Below are 9825 nucleotides of genomic sequence, written 5' to 3' on the forward strand. Positions count from 1 at the left end.
AATACCTGAAGCTTTCATCACTGTACTGCCCGTAAGCTGCGCTTACTCATTTTTATGCTCTTAAACGACGTTTCACACGGAACAGAGTTGAAAACAACATTATATTTAAGAATTCATTTTTTTTTAAATTTTCCATCAAGATTGTGTCTCAGAACATTTGAACTTCAAATTGTATGATATTTTCATGAATACCTGAAGCTTTCATCACTATACTGCCCGTAAGCTGCATTTATTGATTTTTATGCTCTCAAACGAAGTTTCAGACTGAACAGAGTTGAAAACTGGATTTTCTCAAAGACTTCATTTTTTTAAATGTTCCATCAAGAAAGTGTCTCAGAACATCGGAACTACAAATTGTATGATATTTTCATGAAGACCTGAAGCTTTCATCACTATACTGCAAGTAAACTGCGCTTACTCATTTTTATGCTCTTAAACGACGTTTCACACGGAACGGAGTTGAAAACAACGTTTTCTTTAAGAATTCTTTTTTTTAAAATTTGCCATCAAGAAAGTTTCTCAGAACATTTCAAAGTCAAATTATACGATATTTTAATGAATACCTGAAGCTTTCATCACTATATTGCCCGAAAGCTGCACATACTGATTTTTATGCTCTCAAACGACTTTTCAGACTGAACAGAGTTGAAAACTGGATTTTCTCAAAGACTTCATTTTTTTAAATGTTTTATCAAGAAAGTGTCTCAGAACATCGGAACTACAAATTGTATGATATTTTTATGAATACCTGAAGCTTTCATCACTATACTGGCCGTAAACTGTGCTTACTCATTTTTATGCTCTCAAACGACGATTCAGACAGAACAGAGTTGAAAACAACATTATCTTTAAGAATTCTTTTTTTTTTAAAATTTTCCATCAAGATCGTGTCTCAGAACAGTTGAAGTTCAAATTGTATGATATTTTCATGAATACCTGAAGCTTTCATCACTACACTGCCCGTAAGCTGCACTTATTGATTATTATGCTCTCAAACGACTTTTCAGACTGAACAGAGTTGAAAACTGGATTTTCTCAAAGACTTCATTTTTTTAAATGTTTAATCAAGAAAGTGTCTCAGAACATCGGAACTACAAATTGTATGATATTTTCATGAAGACCTGAAGCTTTCATCACTATATTGCCAGTAAACTGCGCTTACTCATTTTTATGCTCTTAACCCTCCTGTTGGCTTCGGGGTCAAAAAGACCCACGTCCGAGTGTTTATGTATTTGTGTGTATCGCGGTCTCAGGGTCACAAAATGATCCACTACCAGTGTATACGTATGCATGCATGCATGCATGTACGTATGAATCCCTAAGGCCCGTCGTCCTCGGGTCAAAACGACCCGCGTCTTTCCACCGAGCCCTCGCCGTCGCCCTGGGGTTTGTTCGACCCTCGAGTTTGAGCGAGCCCTCGGCCTCGTCCCGCGGGTCAAAATGACTCGCGTTCATCGCCGAGCCCTCCCCTCGCCGTCGTCCCCCGGGTCAGACTGACCCGCGTATATTGCCGAGCTCAAAGCCCTCGTCCCCGGGGTCAGAATGACCCGCGTTTATCGATGAGCTCCCGGCCTCGTCCCCCGGGGTCAGACTGACCCGCGTATATCGCCGAACTCCCGGCCTCGTCCCCGGCCTCGTCCCCGGGGTCTAAATGACCCGCGTTTATCGTCGAGCTCCCGGCCTCGTCCCCGGGGTCAGAATGACCCGCGTATATCACCGAGCTCCCGGCCTCGTCCCCGGGGTCTAAATGACCCGCATTTCTCGTCAGAATGACCCGTGAGCCCTCGGTCTCGTCCTCGGGTCGAAACGACCCGAGTTTTACGTTGTATTACAAGTGATGACTTGTAATACAACGTAAAACTCGACCCGAGTTTTACGTTGTATTACAAGTCATCCAGTATGCTAAATGAAAATAAATAAATAATACAAATAAAGACATGACAAGACAGTTGCATTGTATTGTTTTTTTCTTACATTTATTTAGTCATCACCAGTGTTACAAGCAACAACACAGAACACACACACACACACACACACACACACACACACACACACACACACACACACACACACACACACACACACACACGCGCGCGCATAAATGTGTCCCCCACAGGATCACGGTTCGAAACGCAGACCACCGACGAAGCTTTCGAGTTCCCCCGCGAGCTCTTTCGTTCTCCGGTAGCACTGCGAGCTGTGGTTCTGGCGCGCGCGCCCGCACACGTAACACCACGGTCGCGGCCAGAGCCCATTCGATCGGCCTGGACGGGATCGCGTTCCAGCCGTTCGACCCGCCCGCGCTTCTCGTTCTATGAAAGGGGTGTACTTATACGCTGTATTTATACACAATTTATTCACATCTGCGTAATCCCGCGGTCGGCTTCGTTGGTGCGCTCGCGCTGATCGAAGGCTCTTTAGCCAAGACGCGTGACGTCATTTCGTACGTGTCCAGATTGTAAAGCCCTCTGAGGCTTTTACAAAAAAAAAGAAAATAATAATAATAATGTGTATTTGTTATTCTGAGCTATTCAAAATGAACTGAATTGATTCAAATTGAAATGAGGTGTCACAAGTTGTTATGTGCGGATAAGGACACTATGAAAGGGGTGTACTTATACGCTGTATCTATACACAATTATTCACATCGGCGTAATCCCGCGGTCGGCCTGGTTGGTGTGCTCGCGCTGATCGAAGGCTCTTTAGCGAAGACAGATTGACTCCGCAGGACACGGGGTGTGGGAGGAATGAGTGAGGACAACACGAGGGTTAAACGACATTTCACACGGAACAGAGTTGAAAACTGGATTTTCTTTAAGAATTCATTTTTTTTTAAATTTTCCATCAAGATCGTGTCTCAGAACATTTGAACTACAAATTGTTTGATATTTTCATGAAGACCTGAAGCTTTCATCACTATACTGCCCGTAAGCTACGCTTACTCATTTTTATGCTCTCAAACGATGATTCAGACTGAACAGAGTTGAAAACAACATTATCTTTAAGAATTCTTTTTTTTTTTAAATTTGGCATGAAGATCGTGTCTCAGAACATTTGAACTTCAAATTGTATGATATTTTCATGAATACCTGAAGCTTTCATCACTGTACTGCCCGTAAGCTGCGCTTACTCATTTTTATGCTCTTAAACGACGTTTCACACGGAACAGAGTTGAAAACAACATTATATTTAAGAATTCATTTTTTTTTTAATTTTCCATCAAGATTGTGTCTCAGAACATTTGAACTTCAAATTGTATGATATTTTCATGAATACCTGAAGCTTTCATCACTATACTGCCCGTAAGCTGCATTTATTGATTTTTATGCTCTCAAACGAAGTTTCAGACTGAACAGAGTTGAAAACTGGATTTTCTCAAAGACTTCATTTTTTTAAATGTTCCATCAAGAAAGTGTCTCAGAACATCGGAACTACAAATTGTATGATATTTTCATGAAGACCTGAAGCTTTCATCACTATACTGCAAGTAAACTGCGCTTACTCATTTTTATGCTCTTAAACGACGTTTCACACGGAACGGAGTTGAAAACAACGTTTTCTTTAAGAATTCTTTTTTTTAAAATTTGCCATCAAGAAAGTTTCTCAGAACATTTCAAAGTCAAATTATACGATATTTTAATGAATACCTGAAGCTTTCATCACTATATTGCCCGAAAGCTGCACATACTGATTTTTATGCTCTCAAACGACTTTTCAGACTGAACAGAGTTGAAAACTGGATTTTCTCAAAGACTTCATTTTTTTAAATGTTTTATCAAGAAAGTGTCTCAGAACATCGGAACTACAAATTGTATGATATTTTTATGAATACCTGAAGCTTTCATCACTATACTGGCCGTAAACTGTGCTTACTCATTTTTATGCTCTCAAACGACGATTCAGACAGAACAGAGTTGAAAACAACATTATCTTTAAGAATTCTTTTTTTTTTTAAATTTTCCATCAAGATCGTGTCTCAGAACAGTTGAAGTTCAAATTGTATGATATTTTCATGAATACCTGAAGCTTTCATCACTACACTGCCCGTAAGCTGCACTTATTGATTATTATGCTCTCAAACGACTTTTCAGACTGAACAGAGTTGAAAACTGGATTTTCTCAAAGACTTCATTTTTTTAAATGTTTAATCAAGAAAGTGTCTCAGAACATCGGAACTACAAATTGTATGATATTTTCATGAAGACCTGAAGCTTTCATCACTATATTGCCAGTAAACTGCGCTTACTCATTTTTATGCTCTTAACCCTCCTGTTGGCTTCGGGGTCAAAAAGACCCACGTCCGAGTGTTTATGTATTTGTGTGTATCGCGGTCTCAGGGTCACAAAATGATCCACTACCAGTGTATACGTATGCATGCATGCATGCATGTACGTATGAATCCCTAAGGCCCGTCGTCCTCGGGTCAAAACGACCCGCGTCTTTCCACCGAGCCCTCGCCGTCGCCCTGGGGTTTGTTCGACCCTCGAGTTTGAGCGAGCCCTCGGCCTCGTCCCGCGGGTCAAAATGACTCGCGTTCATCGCCGAGCCCTCCCCTCGCCGTCGTCCCCCGGGTCAGACTGACCCGCGTATATTGCCGAGCTCAAAGCCCTCGTCCCCGGGGTCAGAATGACCCGCGTTTATCGATGAGCTCCCGGCCTCGTCCCCCGGGGTCAGACTGACCCGCGTATATCGCCGAACTCCCGGCCTCGTCCCCGGCCTCGTCCACGGGGTCTAAATGACCCGCGTTTATCGTCGAGCTCCCGGCCTCGTCCCCGGGGTCAGAATGACCCGCGTATATCACCGAGCTCCCGGCCTCGTCCCCGGGGTCTAAATGACCCGCATTTCTCGTCAGAATGACCCGTGAGCCCTCGGTCTCGTCCTCGGGTCGAAACGACCCGAGTTTTACGTTGTATTACAAGTGATGACTTGTAATACAACGTAAAACTCGACCCGAGTTTTACGTTGTATTACAAGTCATCCAGTATGCTAAATGAAAATAAATAAATAATACAAATAAAGACATGACAAGACAGTTGCATTGTATTGTTTTTTTCTTACATTTATTTAGTCATCACCAGTGTTACAAGCAACAACACAGAACACACACACACACACACACACACACACACACACACACACACACACACACACACACACACACACACACACACACACACACACACGCGCGCGCATAAATGTGTCCCCCACAGGATCACGGTTCGAAACGCAGACCACCGACGAAGCTTTCGAGTTCCCCCGCGAGCTCTTTCGTTCTCCGGTAGCACTGCGAGCTGTGGTTCTGGCGCGCGCGCCCGCACACGTAACACCACGGTCGCGGCCAGAGCCCATTCGATCGGCCTGGACGGGATCGCGTTCCAGCCGTTCGACCCGCCCGCGCTTCTCGTTCTATGAAAGGGGTGTACTTATACGCTGTATTTATACACAATTTATTCACATCTGCGTAATCCCGCGGTCGGCTTCGTTGGTGCGCTCGCGCTGATCGAAGGCTCTTTAGCCAAGACGCGTGACGTCATTTCGTACGTGTCCAGATTGTAAAGCCCTCTGAGGCTTTTACAAAAAAAAAGAAAATAATAATAATAATGTGTATTTGTTATTCTGAGCTATTCAAAATGAACTGAATTGATTCAAATTGAAATGAGGTGTCACAAGTTGTTATGTGCGGATAAGGACACTATGAAAGGGGTGTACTTATACGCTGTATCTATACACAATTATTCACATCGGCGTAATCCCGCGGTCGGCCTGGTTGGTGTGCTCGCGCTGATCGAAGGCTCTTTAGCGAAGACAGATTGACTCCGCAGGACACGGGGTGTGGGAGGAATGAGTGAGGACAACACGAGGGTTAAACGACATTTCACACGGAACAGAGTTGAAAACTGGATTTTCTTTAAGAATTCATTTTTTTTTAAATTTTCCATCAAGATCGTGTCTCAGAACATTTGAACTACAAATTGTTTGATATTTTCATGAAGACCTGAAGCTTTCATCACTATACTGCCCGTAAGCTACGCTTACTCATTTTTATGCTCTCAAACGATGATTCAGACTGAACAGAGTTGAAAACAACATTATCTTTAAGAATTCTTTTTTTTTTTAAATTTGGCATGAAGATCGTGTCTCAGAACATTTGAACTTCAAATTGTATGATATTTTCATGAATACCTGAAGCTTTCATCACTGTACTGCCCGTAAGCTGCGCTTACTCATTTTTATGCTCTTAAACGACGTTTCACACGGAACAGAGTTGAAAACAACATTATATTTAAGAATTCATTTTTTTTTAAATTTTCCATCAAGATTGTGTCTCAGAACATTTGAACTTCAAATTGTATGATATTTTCATGAATACCTGAAGCTTTCATCACTATACTGCCCGTAAGCTGCATTTATTGATTTTTATGCTCTCAAACGAAGTTTCAGACTGAACAGAGTTGAAAACTGGATTTTCTCAAAGACTTCATTTTTTTAAATGTTCCATCAAGAAAGTGTCTCAGAACATCGGAACTACAAATTGTATGATATTTTCATGAAGACCTGAAGCTTTCATCACTATACTGCAAGTAAACTGCGCTTACTCATTTTTATGCTCTTAAACGACGTTTCACACGGAACGGAGTTGAAAACAACGTTTTCTTTAAGAATTCTTTTTTTTAAAATTTGCCATCAAGAAAGTTTCTCAGAACATTTCAAAGTCAAATTATACGATATTTTAATGAATACCTGAAGCTTTCATCACTATATTGCCCGAAAGCTGCACATACTGATTTTTATGCTCTCAAACGACTTTTCAGACTGAACAGAGTTGAAAACTGGATTTTCTCAAAGACTTCATTTTTTTAAATGTTTTATCAAGAAAGTGTCTCAGAACATCGGAACTACAAATTGTATGATATTTTTATGAATACCTGAAGCTTTCATCACTATACTGGCCGTAAACTGTGCTTACTCATTTTTATGCTCTCAAACGACGATTCAGACAGAACAGAGTTGAAAACAACATTATCTTTAAGAATTCTTTTTTTTTAAAAATTTTCCATCAAGATCGTGTCTCAGAACAGTTGAAGTTCAAATTGTATGATATTTTCATGAATACCTGAAGCTTTCATCACTACACTGCCCGTAAGCTGCACTTATTGATTATTATGCTCTCAAACGACTTTTCAGACTGAACAGAGTTGAAAACTGGATTTTCTCAAAGACTTCATTTTTTTAAATGTTTAATCAAGAAAGTGTCTCAGAACATCGGAACTACAAATTGTATGATATTTTCATGAAGACCTGAAGCTTTCATCACTATATTGCCAGTAAACTGCGCTTACTCATTTTTATGCTCTTAACCCTCCTGTTGGCTTCGGGGTCAAAAAGACCCACGTCCGAGTGTTTATGTATTTGTGTGTATCGCGGTCTCAGGGTCACAAAATGATCCACTACCAGTGTATACGTATGCATGCATGCATGCATGTACGTATGAATCCCTAAGGCCCGTCGTCCTCGGGTCAAAACGACCCGCGTCTTTCCACCGAGCCCTCGCCGTCGCCCTGGGGTTTGTTCGACCCTCGAGTTTGAGCGAGCCCTCGGCCTCGTCCCGCGGGTCAAAATGACTCGCGTTCATCGCCGAGCCCTCCCCTCGCCGTCGTCCCCCGGGTCAGACTGACCCGCGTATATTGCCGAGCTCAAAGCCCTCGTCCCCGGGGTCAGAATGACCCGCGTTTATCGATGAGCTCCCGGCCTCGTCCCCCGGGGTCAGACTGACCCGCGTATATCGCCGAACTCCCGGCCTCGTCCCCGGCCTCGTCCCCGGGGTCTAAATGACCCGCGTTTATCGTCGAGCTCCCGGCCTCGTCCCCGGGGTCAGAATGACCCGCGTATATCACCGAGCTCCCGGCCTCGTCCCCGGGGTCTAAATGACCCGCATTTCTCGTCAGAATGACCCGTGAGCCCTCGGTCTCGTCCTCGGGTCGAAACGACCCGAGTTTTACGTTGTATTACAAGTGATGACTTGTAATACAACGTAAAACTCGACCCGAGTTTTACGTTGTATTACAAGTCATCCAGTATGCTAAATGAAAATAAATAAATAATACAAATAAAGACATGACAAGACAGTTGCATTGTATTGTTTTTTTCTTACATTTATTTAGTCATCACCAGTGTTACAAGCAACAACACAGAACACACACACACACACACACACACACACACACACACACACACACACACACACACACACACACACACACACACACGCGCGCGCATAAATGTGTCCCCCACAGGATCACGGTTCGAAACGCAGACCACCGACGAAGCTTTCGAGTTCCCCCGCGAGCTCTTTCGTTCTCCGGTAGCACTGCGAGCTGTGGTTCTGGCGCGCGCGCCCGCACACGTAACACCACGGTCGCGGCCAGAGCCCATTCGATCGGCCTGGACGGGATCGCGTTCCAGCCGTTCGACCCGCCCGCGCTTCTCGTTCTATGAAAGGGGTGTACTTATACGCTGTATTTATACACAATTTATTCACATCTGCGTAATCCCGCGGTCGGCTTCGTTGGTGCGCTCGCGCTGATCGAAGGCTCTTTAGCCAAGACGCGTGACGTCATTTCGTACGTGTCCAGATTGTAAAGCCCTCTGAGGCTTTTACAAAAAAAAAGAAAATAATAATAATAATGTGTATTTGTTATTCTGAGCTATTCAAAATGAACTGAATTGATTCAAATTGAAATGAGGTGTCACAAGTTGTTATGTGCGGATAAGGACACTATGAAAGGGGTGTACTTATACGCTGTATCTATACACAATTATTCACATCGGCGTAATCCCGCGGTCGGCCTGGTTGGTGTGCTCGCGCTGATCGAAGGCTCTTTAGCGAAGACAGATTGACTCCGCAGGACACGGGGTGTGGGAGGAATGAGTGAGGACAACACGAGGGTTAAACGACATTTCACACGGAACAGAGTTGAAAACTGGATTTTCTTTAAGAATTCATTTTTTTTTAAATTTTCCATCAAGATCGTGTCTCAGAACATTTGAACTACAAATTGTTTGATATTTTCATGAAGACCTGAAGCTTTCATCACTATACTGCCCGTAAGCTACGCTTACTCATTTTTATGCTCTCAAACGATGATTCAGACTGAACAGAGTTGAAAACAACATTATCTTTAAGAATTCTTTTTTTTTTTAAATTTGGCATGAAGATCGTGTCTCAGAACATTTGAACTTCAAATTGTATGATATTTTCATGAATACCTGAAGCTTTCATCACTGTACTGCCCGTAAGCTGCGCTTACTCATTTTTATGCTCTTAAACGACGTTTCACACGGAACAGAGTTGAAAACAACATTATATTTAAGAATTCATTTTTTTTTAAATTTTCCATCAAGATTGTGTCTCAGAACATTTGAACTTCAAATTGTATGATATTTTCATGAATACCTGAAGCTTTCATCACTATACTGCCCGTAAGCTGCATTTATTGATTTTTATGCTCTCAAACGAAGTTTCAGACTGAACAGAGTTGAAAACTGGATTTTCTCAAAGACTTCATTTTTTTAAATGTTCCATCAAGAAAGTGTCTCAGAACATCGGAACTACAAATTGTATGATATTTTCATGAAGACCTGAAGCTTTCATCACTATACTGCAAGTAAACTGCGCTTACTCATTTTTATGCTCTTAAACGACGTTTCACACGGAACGGAGTTGAAAACAACGTTTTCTTTAAGAATTCTTTTTTTTAAAATTTGCCATCAAGAAAGTTTCTCAGAACATTTCAAAGTCAAATTATACGATATTTTAATGAATAC

Source organism: Clinocottus analis, unplaced genomic scaffold, assembly GCF_023055335.1.
Source record: "Clinocottus analis isolate CAN_PGR_092001 unplaced genomic scaffold, fCliAna1.0.p SCAF_14, whole genome shotgun sequence".
Classification (NCBI taxonomy): Eukaryota; Metazoa; Chordata; class Actinopteri; order Perciformes; family Cottidae; genus Clinocottus; species Clinocottus analis.